Raw genomic sequence first — 21,879 nt, 5'->3', positions numbered from 1 at the left:
CATATTTGACACTTACTTAGTTACTTCCCAATACAGTAGGAACAATTAAAATACATAACTCACCCTAGATCCATGGAAGGGCTTCTGCAAAGCCCATGAAGTCCCAAAAACTAAATGTAAAATTTTGAATGTATGTTCAAATATGCATTTTCTAATGAACAAGTTTATAGCTTTCCAAAGATCAGCAGTCAATGACTCAAAAGAGGTTTCTGTTTCTTTAAAAAGTTACTAAAGTACATTTTATTTTCATCTGCATTTTTTAGAAGTACTGAAGACATTCAAAAAATATTTTTTAATTTTTTTATTTATTGATTTTAGAAAGAAAGAGAAAGAAACATTGATTTGTTGTTCTGTCTATTTATGCATTCATTGGTTGATTCTTGTACATGGCCAGGATCAAACCCTCAAACTTGGTTTATCAGAATTTCACTCTAACCAACTGAACTACCCAGCCAGGGCTCAAGAAATATTTTTAAGCTGATAGCATTCTAAAGATAATCAGTGTTAAACTAATAATATTTTTAACTGATTTGTAATAATTGTATTCTGGAATGCTTTTTATAGTTCCAAGATTATAAGATTGTTTATAATGTAAGACACTCAAGCAATTTTTTAGTATTTAATGATTATTGAGCTTTTGCCTTAGTGAACCACATTAGTCTGGCTAAGCTCAAATAAAAATTTGGGGTTTTTCTGTTTATTTTCTACTTTGAAATTCACAGATCGCTATGTTGTTTAACAAAATCCATCCAAGTCTTTCAGTCTTAATTTCCAGTGCCATACTTTATTATGTAAAATTCTTCAAGTCCAGGCTATGCATTATCTTGCCTTTGAGATAGAGTGAGTAAGGGGTTGCCTTTGAGATAGAGTGAGTAAGGGGTTGCCTTTGGGACTCGGGTGAGGCTTCCATGCTCTTGCCTAGTCTTCTGCTCTACCACTAGATGAAGGAAAGCCATCTTCCTGAGCTTTAGCTTTTTTTACCTATGAATTAAATATTTCCTAAAATATGTTTTCACAAGTTTTTATTTTCACTGTTAAGTGAATTGTTAATCTTTACATAGTTTTAAGAGTATAAGACAATGGCCTGACCAGGTGGTGGCGCAATAGTTAGAGCATCAGACTGGGCGCAGAGGACCTATGTTCGAAACCCCAAGGTTGCCAGCTTGAGCACAGGCTCACCAGCTTCAGCGCGGGATTGCTGGCTTGAGCCTGAGATCATAGACATGACCCCATGGTCTGTAGCTAGAGCCCAAAGGTCACTGGCTTGAAGGTCAAGGTTGCTGGCTTGAGCAAGGGGTCACTCTTTCTGCTATAGCCCCCCCCCCAGTCAAGACACATATGAGAAAGCAATCAGTGAACAACTTAGGAGCTACAACAAAGAATTGATGCTTCTCATTTCTCTCCCTTCCCATCTATCTGTCCCTCTCTCTGACTCTCTCACTGTCTCTATCAAAAAAGAAAAAAGAAAGAGTATGAGACAATAAATAAAATATATGGTATCATATTTGATCAACTCAAGAAAAAACTACGTAGAGGTAGTTTGTATATTTCAGGATACTCATCATGGTGTAAATTATTGAAGAAATGGAATGATTTGGCAGAGCTGCTGCTAACATTGAGGGGAAAATATTCATCTCATAGAAGCATCATTCCAGAATGGGCTATCTACCCGTGCCTGAGTTTGCCATCTGTCTATTTTTATTATTTGTCAGTGCCTACCTTGGTCTCTTAAAAGCCATATTTGTTAGGTAAACATAATAAAAGCTGATAAACACTAACAGCAACAGATTTATTCTCAATCTCCCAAGAATTAACTGAATAGATAGGTCAGCATAGCTAAAACAGGACTGTCTGTAAATCTGCTTGGGTTGTCAAAATAAAAGAGAAGAAGAATTGTACAAAAAGTAAAAGAGTTAATGAGACAATTTAAAGGAAATAAAGAATTCTAGTATGGATTGAACTAACAAGCACAAGAACAAAATGATAAAGACTTTTAATTAATTCAGAAAGTTTATAAAACTGTATTAAGTATAAGAACTAGATGTTAATAATAAACCTTATCTTATTACAAAGAGACAAAATGACTGCCAAGGCTCCGGAAAGATCAGCTCTATCATATATTGTGTCTGTATTGAATGCTCATACTGAAAACTAATCGGAAGTCTAATGAAGAATTTGCTTTGCTAAGAAGGAACAATCTTTTTAATGAGTTAAATGATTTCAAATATAGAAGCCTGTTAGATCTTTGTAATTGCTGTGAGAACATGCGTGGGCTAGCCTGCAATAGGATGAGACACAGGGGAAGAGGAACATCTCACTGGAATCCATCCTAGATCAGACAACAGTTGGCAACTAATAAGTAAGTCCTAGCTGAGCCCAGAAAAATTGCCCAGCCAAGCCCAACCAAGGTCAAAAAATTGTCCAGCCAACCTCATAGCTCAGTCTCTCCTTGGAAAATACCACTTATAGGACAAAGTGGGAGACGAGGGAGGAGACTGCAATATGCTGTGCTGATGATCCCTAAACTACTGATCAATACTAATGTTACAAAAAGAGAAACAACGAGGCATTTTGTGCCTTCTGATGTGATGCAGTAGGGTGTATACAACATCATTTATGAAGCTGTTTTCTCAAACAATAAAACCTGTTCTAAGCATCCAGACTAATTACTAATTTACAAGAAATACAGGGGAGCCTGACCAGATGGTGGCACAGTGGATAGAGCATCGACTTGGGATGTTGAGGACCCAGATTAGAAACCCCAAGGTTGTAGGCTTGAGCACGGGCTCACCAGCTTGAGTGCAGGGTCACTGGCCTGAGTGTGGGATCATAGACATGACCCCATGGTCGCTGGGTTGAGACCAAAGGTCGCTAGCTTGAAGCTCAAAGTTGTTGGCTTGAGCAAGGGGTCATTGGCTCAGCTGGAGCCCCCTGGTAAAGGCACATATGAGAAACAATTAATGAATAACTAAGGTGCTGTAACAAAGAATTAATGCTTCTCATCTCTCTCCCTTCCTTTCTGTCTCTTTCTAAAAAGAAAGAAAGAAAGAAATACAGGCAACAGAAAAGCATGTTAAACAATTAATAAGGGAGTGCAATCAGCAAAATCTAGACTATAGAAAACTGTTATGGTGCAAATTACCTGGTTTCTTCAACAAACAAAGAATAGGGAAGGGGAAAAAAGGCAGTCTATACACAAGTCAACTGTAAAAAAAAAAAAAAGAAACACATTTATGAGACAATCAGGAAATTTTTAGCAATAATTGAATATTTAATAACATTAAGAAATTCCTAAAGATTTTTTAGATGAGATAATATTGTGGTTACTCTTTTTAAAAAGTCCTTATAAAAATACATACTGAAATATTTATGGATGAAAAAATATGATATTTGGATTTGCTCCAGAATAATTCATTTGGGTTGGGGAAAGGGTAGAGGAATAAACAAAACAAAATTGTGCATGACTTGATCTTTGCTGATGTTGGCTGATGAATACATGGAGGTTCATTATACTATTCTCTCTACATCTGTGTGTTTTCAAATTTTTCCATTTAAAAAAATGTCTTAAAGTATGAAAGAATATCATTATTCTATATATCGTGTATACATAGCTCTTCCTCACAATTGGCAAGCTCTGCTATTGCAAACAGCCCTTCTGCCTTTACAGACCCTTTTTCCTCTGGAGACCCCATGACATTATTAATGCAAAAATCCTGTGCTAGAGAGTGGTTCTAACCAACCCAAGAATGAAATTGAAAGCATGGTACAAAAGCATATGCACAGTGTGTGCCTGTAGACTATACTTTGTATTTAGGGTATACTCACTAATGACTACCTTTTTTAATTAGCCAAATTTTAAATTATTAAATTAAAATAATGTTCCTGGAAAAAATATAAATAATACAGATAATGGGGAAAAGGCAAAATGTTTCTCCCATCACCCAGTCTCACTCCCAGAGGTATGGAACCACATAATTTACATGCTTATGAATATCCTTCCAGAAATGTTCAATACATAATTGTGTGTGTGTGTTTAGAGAAGTTATTTTTAGGAAATATTTAAGTACAAGAAGGATCTGGCTTTTGGTTAATTTTACTATGAACAATTATTAGTGTATATAGATATAATGTGTCTTTATTTTGCAACATTTTTATATTCACAAAGTTATATATTTATATAATTTAATCATAGCCCTCTTGTTATATGTGATTTTCCATGCCATTCTAGTATAGTTACTTATATTTTTATTGGTCATTTGAAAATATAGCTGAAGTTTTCATTCTAATATAAAAGAAGATACATTAAAATGAAAACAAATTAATGGTTTATCTATTATTGTTTCTTTAAAACCTTTCAAATTTAAAATGTTTAGATGGATTTTCCTTTGAGGCTATTATGGTGCTGTCTCTCATCAATAAAGTAATACATAACTGGAGAGCATAGAAAGAAAAGAACAAGATTGCTGCCTTTGCTTATTCTTATGTCATCTGCCTCAATTAGGAGTAAAAATGATTGTATTATAGATATATATAACAAATATTTTTGAAAATATATTAAAATTGTGAGAGTAGCTTTTTTATACTACCTCTTTATAACTTTCAACCTTTAAAGTTGTAAGATTTGCATCAATAAACAAAAATGTTTTATTCTTTAAAATATTTTAATCTACAAATTTTCCTTACAACTATGGGATGACCTCAAGTAAGATGAATCTCAAGTGAACATTGACCACAATGCCTTTATCTCCTACTAACTTGTTCTCAAGATTCATCAGGCATGCAGTACCCATTACCATGTTACTTTTCAATATTCCCCCAATGGGCACGTGCTCTTCCAGTTTCTTTGTTTGCGTTCTTCCAGTGATTACTGATTTTTCAAACTGGTGGAAAAAGATAACTCTTTACTTTGGTTACATGCATGGCTGGCTTCAAAGGTGTCTGACCTGCTTAGTCATGGAGAGCCCTACATTCAGAAGGGCCCTACACTTGGTTTAATGTCACTGTTTCAAAGTTCATAATACGTTTATCCTTAAACTTGTGTTTTGTAAGTGAAGTCCAAATGGAGCACTGCATGTGCAGACACACATGTGTCTGTTGTTCCTGCCATGCCATTTGCATATATCATTCCTGACGCTGCATGAGCACAGAATTCCAGAGGACCCAACATGGGAATTCAGAAGGACTCAAAGCAAGTACAAGGCCAGCATTTAATGAAAGCCATTGGCTTCTGTAAAGCATTGGTGAATGTGCATGTATCAGGAAGTGAAATAAAAAATGGTCAAGTGCCCTGGTCAGTTGGCTCAGTGATAGAACATTGGCCTGGTGTGTGGATGTCCTGGGTTTGATTCCTGACCAGGGCACAGAGGAGAAGCACCCATCTGCTTCTCCACCCTTCCCTCTCTCCTTTCTCTCTATCTCTCTCTTCCTCTCCTGCAGCCAAGGCTCCATTGGAGCAAAGTTGGCCTGGGTGCTGAGGATGGCTCTATGGCCTCTGCCTCAGGTGCTAGAATGGCTCTGGTTGTAACAGAGTAAAGCCCCAGATGGGCAGAGCATCACCCACTCATGGGAATGCCAGGTGGATCCCGGTCAGACTCATGTGCAAGTCTGTCTCTCTGCCTCCTTGCTTCTCACTTCAGAAAAAATAAAAAGATAGTCAAGTTAGTTTTTGCAGCATTTCCAGTGTTCTGGTAAGAACAACATACCTATGCATGGTTTGAGCTACAAAATACAAATTGTGTGATTTTGGTGATTCTGCAGACATCTTAAATGTTCTCATACTTGTATTTAAAACTGGCATTCCACAATAAAAAGATAAATGATAAAAATCATGCCAATAATTTAAGAGTCTTAATTTTTCTTTACTTAGAGAACCATTAAATAACAAAAAACAAAACACACCATGACAAGGCAAGGCAGAAACTGGAATAAAAGGAAAAGCTTCTATTTTAGTATCTTTAATGTGTTTTTTTCTGACTTTTGAACAAGGGGCTCCACATTTTCATTTTGCACTGGCCTCACAGATTCGGGAACCAGTGCTGGTTCTGTGTTCTTTGTTTGCCCCGGGAGTCCTCCTACAGGAAATATCTGTTCTCCATTCTGAAGTCATTAGTTCACTCTAGTAACTGAGGTTTGGTTGGAGAAAGGACATCTTTATTTTGGCAAATGGGCAGAACTGGCGAACAGAAGTAGCAAAAGGAATTATCTTGTGTCCTGAAATCTAGTATGCTAAAAAGCTTAGCTTCAATGATTAGGTTTTGTTTTCTTGTTGTTGTTTTGTTTTGCTTCATTGCAGTTTACAGCTGTGAGTTTTTCACACAGTTGAAGAGCAGTTGTCAAATATTTTTCCTCCATCTCTTGTTTTTACAAAAACCCAAGACTTCCCAGTGTTGTCTTGCTGTGAGTTTTTCTTTTTTCTTAGAACTACTAGAAAATGACCCAGACTAATCAAATACTGCGTTGTTCATTTTTATGTGATTGTCTGCCATTCTCTGATGAACCATCTTCAGATTATTTCAACAAATATTTATTGAAAAGTAACTTTGCAAGATCCACGGTGGTGGGATACCAAGTGAAATAGGAAGAGTCCCTGGCTTCAAGGGATTTAGACCTACAGGTCCTCCAGAGGGAACAAGTGAGGCCAAAATGTGATGATGAGAGATCCAGTGGCTTATGGGGAAAGGTCTTTTGTTTTGTTTTTTATTTCCATACAAACTAGTGAACTCTACTTTACATGGTACATAAATCACTACCTAAAAATGAGTTAAGGAAAATAAGTTAACTTAGTGCTTGCTTGGGCGGCACATATACTAAAATTAAGATAATTCAGAGAAGATTAGAATGGTCCCTGTGTAAGGACGATGTGCAAATTCATGAAGAATTCCACATTTTTGCATGATTTTGTTAACCAATGTTGCCTCAACAAATTCAACTAAAAAATAATAATAATAATAATAATAAAATAATAATAAATAAAATTTAAAAAGTTTAAATGTTAAAAATAGAACAGTAAGTTAACTTAAAGTACCACTGAATAAAGATATCATTGTTGTGGGAAATGACAAGAAAGGGTTGAAATTGACCCATTTGGGAGGAAGAACGCTCCTTTGGAAAAAAAAAAAACCTTTGTCATTTAGAGTTGAAATTTCAGTTTTCTCTGATTTGAAAATGTAAGTACAGAAATGCTGCTTAGGAGAATCCAACCAAAAGATGTAAATCTGCGATTCAGAATAATTCTGCTGACAATAATCAAAATCATTCCTCAAGTTGTGACAGGCTGGTGTTCCACTTCCAGGGTACATTTATCCATGAGTCTCTGAGGGCTTTGTTCTCAACATTCACTCACTCTTCTTCATTCTCAAAACCCATATCAGGAGCAATAACTTGTGATATGCTCCTAAACCCAGGCTCTTGAGAGTTGCTCTTGTAGTTCTGTTGTAAAAATGTTTCTGAAAATGATTTGACATATATTTAAATTATTTAATATTGGAAGGTAAAAATGCTTTGCAACTTCTTTTCATGAAATGCTCATGGATCTTTTCACCCCAAGAGTTCCCAGTTACATCATATTTATCTATTCTCCAACATCTGTTATTTCCTTTTTCCTTGCTCCTGATTTTTAACTGAGCATGTGGCCACCTGGTATAAAGACATTTTCCAGCATCCCAGAAGCTAGGTATGTCCACATGACTAAATTTTATCTAATGTGATATAAGCAGGTACATGTATCTAATATCCATCTTTCCTGGTGGCTAGAATGCAAATGTGACCGCTGGAGCTTCAGCAGCCATTTGGACCATGAGATAGAAAGTCTCAGTGGAACGAGGAGCATGGGATTGAGTCTCAGAGAGCACTTGCATCCAGCAGCAGGGAATCCCTTTCCTTATAGACACAAGTAAAAAAAGAAGTTCCAGTGGCTTTAAAATTCATAATACAGTCGGAGATTTTGAGCAAATTACTACAAATATAAGCTGGACATACTGGCCAGTTAAGGTAATAACCTAAGGAAAAATCATAAATGTAATTAAGATGAATAAAAACTAAGGTACAAAGATATATAATTACATAAAAATAAAGGTTTTGAAGAACTTTATAAATGTAATTGTAATTGAATTAACTCTTTTTTTTTTTTTTTTTTTGTATTTTTCTGAAGCTGGAAACGGGGAGAGACAGTCAGACAGACTCCCGCATGCGCCTGACCGGGATCCACCCGGCACGCCCACCAGGGGCGATGCTCTGCCCACCAGGGGGCGATGCTCTGCCCCTCCGGGGCGTCGCTCTGCCGCGACCAGAGCCACTCCAGTGCCTGGGGCAGAGGCCAAGGAGCCATCCCCAGCGCCCGGGCCATCTTTGCTCCAATGGAGCCCTGGCTGCGGGAGGGGAAGAGAGAGACAGAGAGGAAGGAGGGAGGGGGGTGGAGAAGCAAATGGGCGCTTCTCCTATGTGCCCTGGCCAGGAATCGAACCCGGATCCCCCGCACGCCAGGCCGACGCTCTACCGCTGAGCCAACCGGCCAGGGCCTTGAATTAACTATTTAATTTGAATATTTAGGGATCTAGATGAAAGGGATGGTATTAATACCAAATAATAGGCCCTGACAGGTTGGCTCAGTGATAGAGCCTCCCCTGGGTGTGTGGATGTCCCGGGTTCAATTCTGGGTAAAGGCACACAGGAGAAGTGACTACCTGCTTCTCCACCCCTCCTTCTATGCTCTCTCTCTCCTCAAATGCCTGCAGCCATGGCTAGATTGCCTCCAGTGACTTGGCCCAGGGCACTGATGATGGCTCCATGGCCTTGCCTCAGACACTAAAAATAGCTCAGTTTTGAGTATGTCCCAAAATAAGCAGACCATTGTCCCATAGGGGTCTTGCTGGGTGGATCCCAGCTGGGGTGCTTGTGGGAGTCTGTCTCTTTGTCTCTCTTGCTCTCACTTAATTTTTTAGAAAGATACCAAATGATAGTGACCAATATAAAGGCTATTGTCCTTTTAAAACTATTTTGTTTCCTTGTGAAGAGTCATTTCCATCATGTAAATCATGATGCATTTAACAAATAAAGTTTATTTGAAAATAAAAATAAAAAATACCAAGAATGTAGATAAGTACATTAATAATTGAAATGAACCATTTCCAAACAATAGTAGAATATATTGGTTTGAATAACTGTGTGCCTAGCTCCTAAAAGAGCAATAGCCAGATATAATAGCCAGTGGCAATAACTATCTTGAATGTAGCAAGAATACGTCAAGATTGTGAGCTTCAGATCTGTTTTTGCCTTCCTGTTCCCTTCAATGGGGTGATTTGGAGAACAATTTCTTACCCTTGAGAGATGAAACTGGGTTAGCCACAGAGCTCACTGCTCTTTCCTCTGTTTTATTTTCCTTGCTGGGAAATGGTTCTTTGCAGTGGACTAGAGAGGCTCATCAATGAGGGGAGCACCTGTGCCTCTGGGAAAAAGGACTAGAATGGGAGCTGACCCAATCTATTGGACAGCTAGAGCTATCTAGTCTGATCTGTGTCCCACAGTGTACAGAGAATGCTAAGCAAGTATCAGTTTCTAATCTGATTTTCTTCATTGCCTCAAGGCTAAATGCAATGCTTTGACATCAGGGCAAGCAAAGTAATAAACTCTGAATTATTAGTAGAAAACTTATAAAACAAAGTATTTCCTGAATGTCACCTATTTACTTGGTACTCAATGGATGCAAAACAGTAGATATGAATTCTGCTTTCTGCTTATAATAAAGTTGGAAAAACAAGGAACAAACGTGTAATTATCTTCTTGTGGCTCTATATCCTCTCAAGACCATAAGTTTCATGACAGGAAGGACTGTAGTCATCATATTCACCGCTGCCTATTATAACCCAATCCCTTCCCAATCATTAATACTTGAACAAATAAATAAACATACACTATTGAAGTAATAAGAAAAGACAGCCTCTGTATAGTCATGTACCAAAATGAGGAGTAAAGAACTAAAATTAAAAGCTATTAAAAATGTGAAGCTAAGTGAACAGTCAATGGATTTAGAGGTTAGTTTAAAATTGGACCTTCCCATGGTTTACAGAATAAAAGAAGCTATCCAAGCTGGCTGGCCTGCCAGCATTGGGGCACTGACTGTGTCCTTTCAAATGTATAAAGCATTCCCAAGAGAGGACATGCAGCAGCAAATGCCCCAACCCCAGTGTCAAACCTTTCTTCTCCACTTGGGATAGTGGAGCATTTTCCAGATAATCTCTTCTCTGGAATCTAGAGATCTCTAAACAAATGACACTTTATGATGAGACTTTCTTTAGTTACTACACTGCTCCTTTAAGAATCTAAAGCCTGAAAATCTTGGGTATAAAGCATAATTTTAATACTGTAATTTGGGTGCCAATGATAGTTCTGAAATGTGAGAATTTGGTTGCTCTTTAGCTTTATGACTTTTAAGAATTTGGCTCTGGCCAATTGGCTCAGTGTTAGAGCATTGGCCCAGCATGTGGATATCCTGGGTTCAATTTCTGGTCAGGGCACACAGGAGAAGTGCACATCTGCTTCTCCATCTCTCCCCCTTCTCACTTCTCCCTTCGCTCCCCTCCCATCCCACAGCCATAGCTCAGTTGAAGCAAGTTGATCCCTGGTGCTGAGCATGGCTCCATGGCCTCCACCTTAGGTGCTAAGAAAAGCTTGTTTGCTGAGCAAAGGAGCAACTCTCCCAGATGGGCAGAGCATCGCCCTCTAGTGGGCTTGCTGGGTGGAAACCGGTTGGGGCACATGCGGAAGTCTATCTCTGCCTCCCTTCCTCTCACTGAATAAAAAATTTTAAAAAAAGAGGGGAAAAATAATCTTAAGACACTTGGGCAGTCCAGTCCCAGATTGCCTGGCCACTCTTGAAAAGAGTCCAGGCTACATCCAGAGGAGGAACCTATGGCTTCTCTCCAAGGTAGCCCTGGGCAACAGGACACCACACAGACTAGGCTGCTCTTCTTGAGCTGGTGATATCCCACTGATGGAAATTTTATCTCACTTTTGACAAGAAAAAGAAGGGTTTAGTTTTCTTGAGGATTCATACCTATTGGAACAGCTATACTCACCTTCTTTGCCATCAGTCTATGCTAAACCAATTCTGGAGAGGTGAGACACTAGATCCCTCTTAAGTCAGGTAACTTCTTCTTTTTTCCTCAAAAGTTCTGATTACTCAATGACGTCAGAGTAATGGCGGAGTAGGAAGCGATACCGATAAATCTCCCCCAAAACTCAACAAGATCTTCAACCATAAACAGAAAAACCTATACTTGGAGCCTCCAGATGCTTCGCAATACACCCGAAGGTATGGTCGAGTGAAAAATTGGCTAAATGTATAACCAAACCCCGAAGGAAATAGGGAGTAAGAAATGCTCTGCCTTCCTCACTAACATAAACAGGGCAGCTTTCTCTGGTAACTGTGAATATAGAAACTGAGGCAGGCAAAGGGGGTGAATAGATCCAGGCCGCGGCACAAATGGCCGAACCAGGCTGTGGCACGGAGATCCAAGCCGAGGAAAAACTAATCCTGTGGCAACCCGGGCAATACAAGCTGCCACTCGCGCCAAACCCAAACAAAGAAAGACAAGCGGGGCAGCCATTTTACCCGATCTCCTGGTCGGTGCGCAGTTAGTGGGCGAGAGATTTCTTCCTAAGCCCCGGGAGTGGGTGCCCGTGTTACCCCCACAGAGAGGCAGAGTCAGAGGCCTTTCTGTGGGCCGAAAGCAGAATCTCTGGGCAGCCCCAGCACCCTGGGAAAGCCACGCATGGGAGGGAGCGAGAACTAATTCCAACAGTGGAAATTTTCCGTGCTGGTGGGGGTTTCATTCAGAGGGAAACGCAGCCGGCCTCATATCCTGGTCTGCGCGCGCAGATAGGGAGTGAGAGATTCCTCCGAGTGACTCGACAGTGCGCGCCCGTGTTATTGCACAAAGGGGCAGAGTCAGGGGTCTTTGTGTGGGCCAAAGCGGAATCTCGGGCTGCCCCAGTGCCTTGCAAAAGCCGCGCACGGGGATGGAGTGAGAGCCAATTCCAACGCTGCAACATTTCCATGCGGTTGGGGTTTCACTCAGAGCGTGAGACTGCTGGCTGGATATCCTGGTCTGCGCGCGCAAACAGTGAGTGAGAGTTTCCTCCAAGCGCCCCGGAAGTGGGCGCCCGCCTGTGTTACCGGACAGAGTGGCAGAGCCAGAGGTCTTTGAGTGGGCGGAAACCCCGCCTGACTATGCTAGCAGCTCTGACTGACTGAGCCTTACCAGGGCCCTGTGCTGAGTGGAAATAGAGTGGGGAGTTGCCAGCTCTTTGAGCCTCTTACTATCCAGGCAGAGGCAGCAGCAACCCCATAGCTGGATTATCAGGCTACTAATTGAGGAAGGAAAGACTAGGAGAAAGGCTCCAGGAACACGGACTCTCTCACTGTCGGAGCCTATAAATGCTAATACATGACATCGCCATAGAGACTTATCAACTGCAAACCTCTACCTGAGCGTGCCAAAGGGACAGAACCCGGGGTACAGAGTCACCGACCAGGAAGAGGGAGAGAAAAGAAAAAGCAAGAAGATAACCTCTCAAAATCAAGAATAATCTGCAGACTTTATAACCTATCCCATTTTATTATATTTGTTCGTTTGTTTCTCTTATCTTCATTCTTGATACTTTTTTTCCTCCTCCAATTTGGCTGATTAACTCTCTGCCGGTCTTACTCTCTCCTCTCCTTGAATTACACTACCCATAAGTGTTACATCTCCCATTATCTTTTCTCTCCTCTTCCTTTCTCTCTATGAGGGTTGCACTCCAAAACCCTTAACTCTCTCTCTCTCTCTCTCTCCTTTCTTTTTTCTTCTTTTAGTGGTTCCCTCTTTTTTTCTCTCTCTCTCTTTCTTTTCTCCCTCTATATTAGTTTCTTCCTTTCTCCTTTACATCTCCTCTCATTCAAACCTCAATAACAAACAAATTATCTTATCTGGGACTCAAACTTATGTTTGTGGCATTTTGGGGGATTTTTACTTCACCTTTTTAACTCACTAGCAGTGCTCCCATCCCTGGCTCTCCATTTTATCTAGTTCTTGTTCCACTAAATACAATAGTAATTTTTTAATTTGTCCCCCCATTTTTCTGTTTTCCTCTTATTCCTCTCATCATAACTCTTAGACAACCAACACCTAAAAGCAAATCATTTTATTCTTGACCCAAATTTTTTCCTTATTTGCTTTTTGTGGGTCCATACCCCCTTTTTTTTTTCTTTTTTTTTTTTCTTTTTTTTTTCTTTTTTTTTTGCCCCTTTATTACTTTTCCCCAATTCAGGCCCTCCATGACAGACATAGTTTGTTATCATTCACAATTCACCACAAGATTTTCTCAAGAAAGAGGGGAGAGGAGAGGAGAGGAAAAAAGGAGGGCGGGAATAATTTCCTTTTTTAAAAATTTTTTATTTTATTTTATTTTTCTTTATTTCATTATTAATTTTTTTAAAAAATAAACAACTCTTTTCGATTTTTTTAAACTTTTTATTCTTTATTAAATCTCATTAATACTATCAACAAAACCACCCTCAGATGCCATTAAGGAAGAGAAAATCAAATATCATGGATACAAAAGAAAGAGAGGTAACACAGCTAGATGAGGAAAAATCTATGGAGAAAAAATTTAATATATTGGAAACCTTGGAGCTAAATGACAGAGAATTCAAGATAGAAATCCTAAAAATCCTCCGAGATATACAAGAAAACACAGAAAGGCAATTTAGGGAGCTCAGAAAACAACTCAATGAACACAAAGAATATATGTCCAAGGAAATTGAAACTATAAAAACAAATTAAACAGAGATGAAAAACTCAATTCACGAGCTGAAAAACGAAGTAACAAGCTTAGCTAATAGAACAGGTCAGATAGAAGAGAGGATTAGTGAAATAGAAGACAAGCAACTTGAGGCACAACAGAGAGAAGAAGAAAGAGACTCAAAAATTTAAAAAAATGAGATAGCCCTACAAGAATTATCTGACTCCATCAAAAAGAATAACATAAGAATAATAGGTATATCAGAGGGAGAAGAGAGAGAAAATGGAATGGAGAACATACTCAAACAAATAATAGATGAGAACTTCCCAAGCCTGTGGAAAGAACTAAAGCCTCAAGTTCAAGAAGCAAACAGAACTCCGAGTTTTCTTAACCCCAACAAACCTAGGCATATCATAATGAAATTGACACAAACTCCAAGGCATATCATAATGAAATTGACACAAACCAACAGCAAAGAAAAAATTCTCAAGGCAGCCAGGGAAAAGAAGAATACAACATATAAAGGAAGGCCCATTAGATTATCATCAGATTTCTCAGCAGAAACTCTACAAGCTAGAAGAGAGTGGACCCCAATATTTAAAGTCCTGAAAGAGAGGAACTTTCAGCCATGAATACTATACCCATCAAAGCTATCCTTCAAATATGAAGGAGAAATAAAAAACATTCACAGATACAGAAAAGATGAGGGAATTTATCATCAGAAAACCCCCACTCCAGGAATTACTAAAGGGGGTTCTCCAATCAGATACAAAGAACAAAAAAAAACAGAGCCACAAGTAAAAGCTCCAAGAAGAACACAATAAAACCAAATTTAAACTGTGACAACAACAAAAAGAAATGGGGGGAGAAGATGGAGATTAACAGTAGCAAAGGACGATGGAGTGCAAAAGTACTCACAAAATAGTTCACTACAATGAACAGGGTAGGGACCCTTTTCATTACTCAAAGGTAACCACCACTGAAAAAACCACCACAGAAGCACATGAGATAAAAGAGATAGCAACAGATGAAAGATGTATGGAATACAACCAAATAAAAACAAAAGATAGAAAAACGAAAGAGAAGGATCAAACAAGACACAAAACTAACAGAAAGCAAGATATAAAATGGCAATAGGGAACTCACAAGTGTCAATAATTATACTAAATGTAAACGGATTAAACTCACCAATAAAAAGACACAGAGTAGCAGAATAGATTAAAAAAGAAAATCCAACTGTATGTTGCCTACAGGAAACTCATCTAAGTAACAAGGATAGAAACAAATTCAAAGTGAAAGGCTGGAAAACAATACTCCAAGCAAATAATATCCAAAAAAAAGCAGGTGTAGCAATACTCATATCGTATAATGCTGACTACAAGACAGGAAAAGTACTCAGAGACAAAAATGGCCATTTCATAATGGCTAAGGGGACACTGAATCAAGAAGACATAACAATTCTTAATATATATGCACCAAACCAAGGAGCACCAAAATATATAAGACAGCTACTTATTGACCTTAAAACAAAAAGTGACAAAAATATAATCACACTTCCTCAATACACCGCTGACGGTTCTAGATCGGTCATCCAAACAGAGAATCAATAAAGATATATTGGCCTTAAACAAAACACTAGAGCACCTGGATATGATAGACATCTACAGGACATTTCATCCCAAAGTGACTGAGTATACATTTTTCTCCAGTGTACATGGATCATTCTCAAGAATTGACCATATGTTGGGCCACAAAAACAACATCAGCAAATTCAGAAAAATTGAAGTTGTGCCAAGCATATTTTCTGATCATAAAGCCTTGAAACTAGAATTCAACTGCAAAAAAGAGGAAAAAAATCCCACAAAAATGTGGAAACTAAACAACATACTTTTAAAAAATGAATGGGTCAAAGAAGAAATAAGTGCAGAGATCAAAAGATACATACAGACTAATGAAAATGACAATATGACATATCAGAATCTATGGGATGCAGCAAAAGCAGTGATAAGAGGGAAGTTCATATCACTTCAGGCATATATGAACAAACAAGAGAGAGCCCAAGTGAACCACTTAACTTCCCACCTTAAGGAACTAGAAAAAGAAGAACAAAGACAATCCAAAACCAGCCGAAGAAAGGAGATAATAAAAATCAGAGCAGAAATAAATGAATTAGAGAACAGAAAAACTATAGAAAAAAATTAATAGAACAAGGAGCTGGTTCTTTGAAAAGATCAACAAAATTGACAAACTCTTGGCAAGACTTACCAAGGTAAAAAGAGAAAGAACTCATATAAACAAAATCCAAAATGAAAGAGGAGAAATCACCACGGACACCGTAGATATACAAAGAATTATTGTAGAATACTATGAAAAACTTTATGCCACTAAATTCAACAACCTAGAAGAAATGGATAAATTCCTAAAACAATACAACCTTCCTAGACTGAGTCAAGAAGAAGCAGAAAGCCTAAACAGACCTATCAGTAGAGAAGAAATAGAAAAAAACATTAAAAAGCTCCCCAAAAATAAAACTCCAGGCCCTGACGGCTATACAAGCGAATTTTATCAAACATTCAAAGAATACTTGGTTCCTATTCTACTCAAAGTCTTCCAAAAAATTGAAGAAGAAGCAATACTTCCGAACACATTTTATGAGGCCAACATAACCCTCATACCAAAACCAGGCAAGGATGGCACAAAAAAAGAAAACTACAGACCAATATCTCTAATGAATACAGATGCTAAAATACTAAACAAAATACTAGCAAATCGAATACAACAACATATTAAAAAAATAATACATCATGATCAAGTGGGATTCATCCCAGAATCTCAAGGATGGTTCAACATACATAAAACGGTTAACGTAATACACCATATCAACAAAACAAAGAACAAAAACCACATGATCTTATCAATAGACGCAGAAAAGGCTTTCGATAAAATACAACACAATTTTATGTTTAAGACTCTCAACAAAATGGGTATAGAAGGAAAATATCTCAACATGATAAAGGCCATATATGATAAACCATCAGCTAACATCATATTAAATGGCACTAAACTGAAGGCTTTCCCCCTTAAATCAGGAACAAGACAGGGTTGTCCACTCTCTCCACTCTTATTTAATGTGGTACTAGAGGTTCTAGCCAGAGCAATCAGACAAGACAAAGAAATAAAAGGCATCCATATCGGAAAAGAAGAAGTAAAGGTATCACTTTTTGCAGATGATATGATCCTATACATCGAAAACCCCAAAGAATCCACAAAAAGACTACTAGAAACAATAAGCCAATACAGTAAGGTCGCAGGATACAAAATTAACATACAGAAGTCAATAGCCTTTCTATATGCCAACAATGAAACAATTGAGAACGAACTCAAAAGAATAATCCCCTTCACGATTGCAACAAAAAAAATAAAATACTTAGGAATAAACATAACAAAGAATGTAAAAGACTTATATAATGAAAACTATAAACCATTGTTACGAGAAATTGAAAAAGATATAATGAGATGGAAGAATATACCTTGTTCTTGGCTAGGAAGAATAAATATAATCAAGATGGCTATATTACCCAAAGCAATATACAAATTTAATGCAATTCCCATCAAACTTCCAATGACGTTTTTTAAAGAAATAGAGCAAAAAATCATCAGATTTATATGGAACTATAAAAAACCCCGAATAGCCAAAGCAATCCTAAAGAAAAAGAATGAAGCTGGGGGCATTACAATACCTGACTTCAAACTATATTATAGGGCCACGACAATCAAAACAGCATGGTATTGGCAGAAAAATAGACACTCAGACCAATGGAACAGAATAGAAAGTCCAGAAATAAAACTACATATATATAGTCAAATAATTTTTGATAAAGGGGCCAACAACACACAATGGAGAAAAGAAAGCCTCTTCAATAAATGGTGCTGGGAAAACTGGAAAGCCACATGCAAAAGAATGAAACTGGACTACAGTCTCTCCCCCTGTACAAAAATTAACTCAAAATGGATCAAAGATCTAAACATAAGACCTGAAACAATTAAGTACATAGAAGAAGACATAGGTACTCAACTCATGGACCTGGGTTTTAAAGAGCATTTTATGAATTTGACTCCACAGGCAAGAGAAGTGAAGGCAAAAATTAATGAATGGGACTACATCAGACTAAGAAGTTTTTGCTCAGCAAGAGAAACTGACAACAAAATAAACAGAAAGCCAACTAAATGGGAAATGATATTTTCAAACAACAGCTCAGATAAGGGCCTAATATCCAAAATATACAAAGAACTCATAAAACTCAACAACAAACAAACAAACAATCCAATAAAAAAATGGGAAGAGGATATGAACAGACACTTCTCCCAGGAAGAAGTACAAATGGTCAACAGATATATGAAAAGATGCTCATCTTTAGCTATTAGAGAAATGCAAATCAAAACGGCAATGAGATACCACCTCACACCTGTTCAATTAGCTATTATTAGCAAGACAGGTAATAGCAAATGTTGGAGAGGCTGTGGAGAAAAAGAAACCCTCATACACTGTTAGTGGGAATGTAAAGTAGTACAACCATTATGGAAGAAAGTATGGTGGTTCCTCAAAAAACTGAAAATAGAACTACCTTATGACCCAGCAATCCCTCTACTGGGTATATACCCCAAAAACTCAGAAACATTGATACGTAAAAACACATGCAGCCTCCTGTTTATTGCAGCATTGTTCACAGTGGCCAGGACATGGAAACAACCAAAAAGCCCGTCAATAGATGACTGGATAAAGAAGATGTGGCACATATACACTATGGAATACTACTCAGCCATAAGAAATGATGACATCGGAACATTTACAGCAAAATGGTGGGATCTTGATAACATGATACGAAGCGAAATAAGTAAATCAGAAAAAACCAGGAACTGCATTATTCCATACGTAGGTGGGACATAAAAGTGAAACTAAGAGACATTGATAAGAGTGTGGTGGTTACGGGGGGGAGGGGGGAATGCGAGAGGGAAAGGGGGAGGGGGAGGGGCACAAAGAAAACAAGATAGAAGGTGACAGAGGACAATCTGACTTTGGGTGATGGGTATGCAACATAATTGAACGACAAGATAACCTGGACTTGTTATCTTTGAATATATGTATCCTGATTTATTGATGTCACCCCATTAAAAAAATAAAATTAAAAAAAATAAAAAAAGTTCTGATTACTGGTAATAAAGAGTCCCAGCAGAAAATAGATGGTGCACTCAAAATGAGATAATTTGAGGAGAGTTTGGTAAAAGTGTAGATAGTGTAAAGGGAATCAGAAGGCATAGGACTATAGCATCTTGGGGCTGTTATGACCCTACAATAACAAAAATACAGAGAAATTATTGAAACTTGAAAATTGAGAGGTTGTGCACAGAGGCACACCAGACAAGAGCCAGGACACAACCAGTCTAATGAAAACCCTCAGGGAGGAAACCATAACTACTCTCCCACTCCACTTCCCTTGGTCATTACTGACAGGAAGCTGCAGGAGCAAGGGAACTCTTTGATGGTATCTCTACAGTTCAATTCTAATGCAGAGAGCAAGATGAAGACGGTTAGAAGTGGAACTCAGGGGCAAATGGAAGCTCTCTGCACAGCTGCATTGTGTCCATTTTCCACAATTTTGTGTCTGTGTAAAGACCCACTCATTTCAAGTAAAAAGGACCTTTTTCTAGAATCAGTCCTTACTCATACTAATACATTGCACCACAAGCAAATAGAATCATGGACTCAGGAACCTAAATTCTAATCCCACCTCTGCCAATAATCAGCTGTGTGATGTCGGGAAAGTTAATTTTCTGTATTTAGGTGGTTTTGTTTGTCTGCACTTTACTGCCTCACAAGAATATTTTGAAGATACTTGCAACACTTGAGTTTATGTTGACCACCTCTTTTTCTACAATTGCTTTCCTTGACGGCTTAATAACCAAAAGCGGGAGCTTCACTGGTTCTCTTTTGGGTCATCTCTATAAAATCTCTATCACTCTCTATCTCTCATCTTATATTCTTTCCTATTTCACTTCATCTAATATTGAAATCTGCCATGTGGTGGTGCGCTGTGAATACTGTTGTGGTTTAATTCCATGTTCATTGTTTCTACTGTTAAAATCTGAAAAGAGCTGATCCTTCAAGATTAAGGTGAATCACTCTAATGGTATTTTTTTTACAATTCTGATACTATCACAACTCATTCAAAACATAAATATTGTTCACAAATAGTTTTTAAATTTTCTTACAGTACAGTATATGACAGAAGCAATAAAATGCCAAAAAGTCACAATATTGAAAAAACAACTGATTATATAAGATTGTGTATACAATGGTAACAATGATGATAAAGAATGTGTTTACATATTACATATGTTTACATATTGTTAAATAAACAATGATGTTTATTATATGCCAGGTACCACACTAAGTACTTTACACATATAATTTCATACTAATTATTATTAGATTTATTATACTCACCATGTAGAAGAAGAACATGAGATTTTTTTTAAAAAAAAATCTTCTTCAAGGCTATAAAATATTACCCAGATTTAGGACTCAGATCCCAGTTGTCTAACTTAGACACTACAATATTATTTTTGAAAAGTTTTTAAATATATTTAAATTTTTTTTTCCCATTGATTGATTGCTTCTTGTACGTGTCCTGACCAGGGATTGAACCCATGACTTTGGTGCAGCAAGACTATGCTTTATCCACTGAGTCACTCTTCCAGAGCCACAATATTATTAAATTTATTACATTTTATAAAGTTTATGAATATTTAAGTTTCAAAAAGGGCACATGATCCAAATCCCTTACCCAATAACTAAGCTTATGAAAATGTTTCCTAATCCCAAAGAAAGGCAGTACGATTCCAGGGATGGCTGCAGCGATGCATGCACAGCAATGTAAACGTACTTAATGCCACTGAACTGCACAATTCACAATTGTTACAGTGGCAAATTTTTATGTGATATATATTTTACCACAATAAAAACTTTTTTAAGAATTCAAAAAGAAAACAGTATTTCACTAAAAAAAAATTATTTTTGTAACACGTTGCTTTAAATGCTTGTATATTAAAATTAATGACAAAACTAAATATTATATATGACATATTTTGTTTCCATGTATGAAATTATGTATTCAAGTTGGTTGTAAACTTTTAAACTATCTTCTCCTTCTTTAAAAAAAGAAGAGCAATTATCATGTCTGACCTGTGGTAGTGCAGTGGATAAAGCATTGACCTAGAACACTGAAGTCACTGGTTTGAAACCCCGGGCTTGCCTGGTCAAGGCACAAATGGGAGTTCATGCTTCCTCCTCCTCCTATCTTCCTTTTCTCTCTCTCCCCTTTCTAAAATGAATAGTCTTTAAAAAAATAAGAATTTAAAAAATAAAACATCTCATTAGGAAAACTTTTCTTAGGATGATATGATTCTGTATATAGAAAACCCCAAAGACTCCACAGAAAGGTTATTAGAAACAATAAACCAATACAGTAAGGTCACAGGATACAACATTAATATACAGAAGTCTATTGCTTTCTTATATGCCAACAATGAAACCTCAGAAAAAGAACTAAAAAAAATAATCCCCTTTACAGTTGCAACAAAAAATAAATAAAATACCTAGGAATGAACATAACAAAGAATTTAAAGGACCTATATAATGAAAACTACAAGGCATTGTTAAGGGAAATCGAAAAAGATACAAGAAATGAAAAAATATTCCTTGTTCTTGGATACGAAGAATAAATACAGTCAAAATGACCATATTACCCAAAGCAATATACAAATTTAATGCAATTCCCATCAAAATTCCAATGTCATTTTTTAAAGAAATGGAACAAAAAATCATCAGTTTTATATGGAACTATAAAAAACCCCGAATAGCCAAAGTAATCCTAAGGAAAAAAAAAAAACGAAGCTGGAAGCATTGCAATACCTGACTTCAAACTATACTACAGAGCCACGATAATCAAAACAGCATGGTACTGGCAGAAAAATAGACACACACACCAATGGAACAGAATAGAGAACCCAGAAATTAAACCACATATATATGGTCAGATC

General features: G+C 37.5%; 1 non-coding gene across 1 annotated transcript; it reads left to right on the top strand.

Moving 5' to 3' along the window:
* The first annotated feature begins 6,782 nt into the window (after window positions 1–6,782).
* Window positions 6,783–6,889, top strand: LOC136379210 (U6 spliceosomal RNA). The gene has a single exon (XR_010746705.1). It is a non-coding gene; the product is annotated as a U6 spliceosomal RNA (small nuclear RNA).
* Window positions 6,890–21,879: the final 14,990 nt, after the last annotated feature.

This window comes from Saccopteryx leptura, chromosome 7 (genome assembly GCF_036850995.1).
Source record: "Saccopteryx leptura isolate mSacLep1 chromosome 7, mSacLep1_pri_phased_curated, whole genome shotgun sequence".
NCBI classification, from domain to species: Eukaryota; Metazoa; Chordata; class Mammalia; order Chiroptera; family Emballonuridae; genus Saccopteryx; species Saccopteryx leptura.
This window is presented reverse-complemented; position numbering and strand designations above follow the sequence as displayed.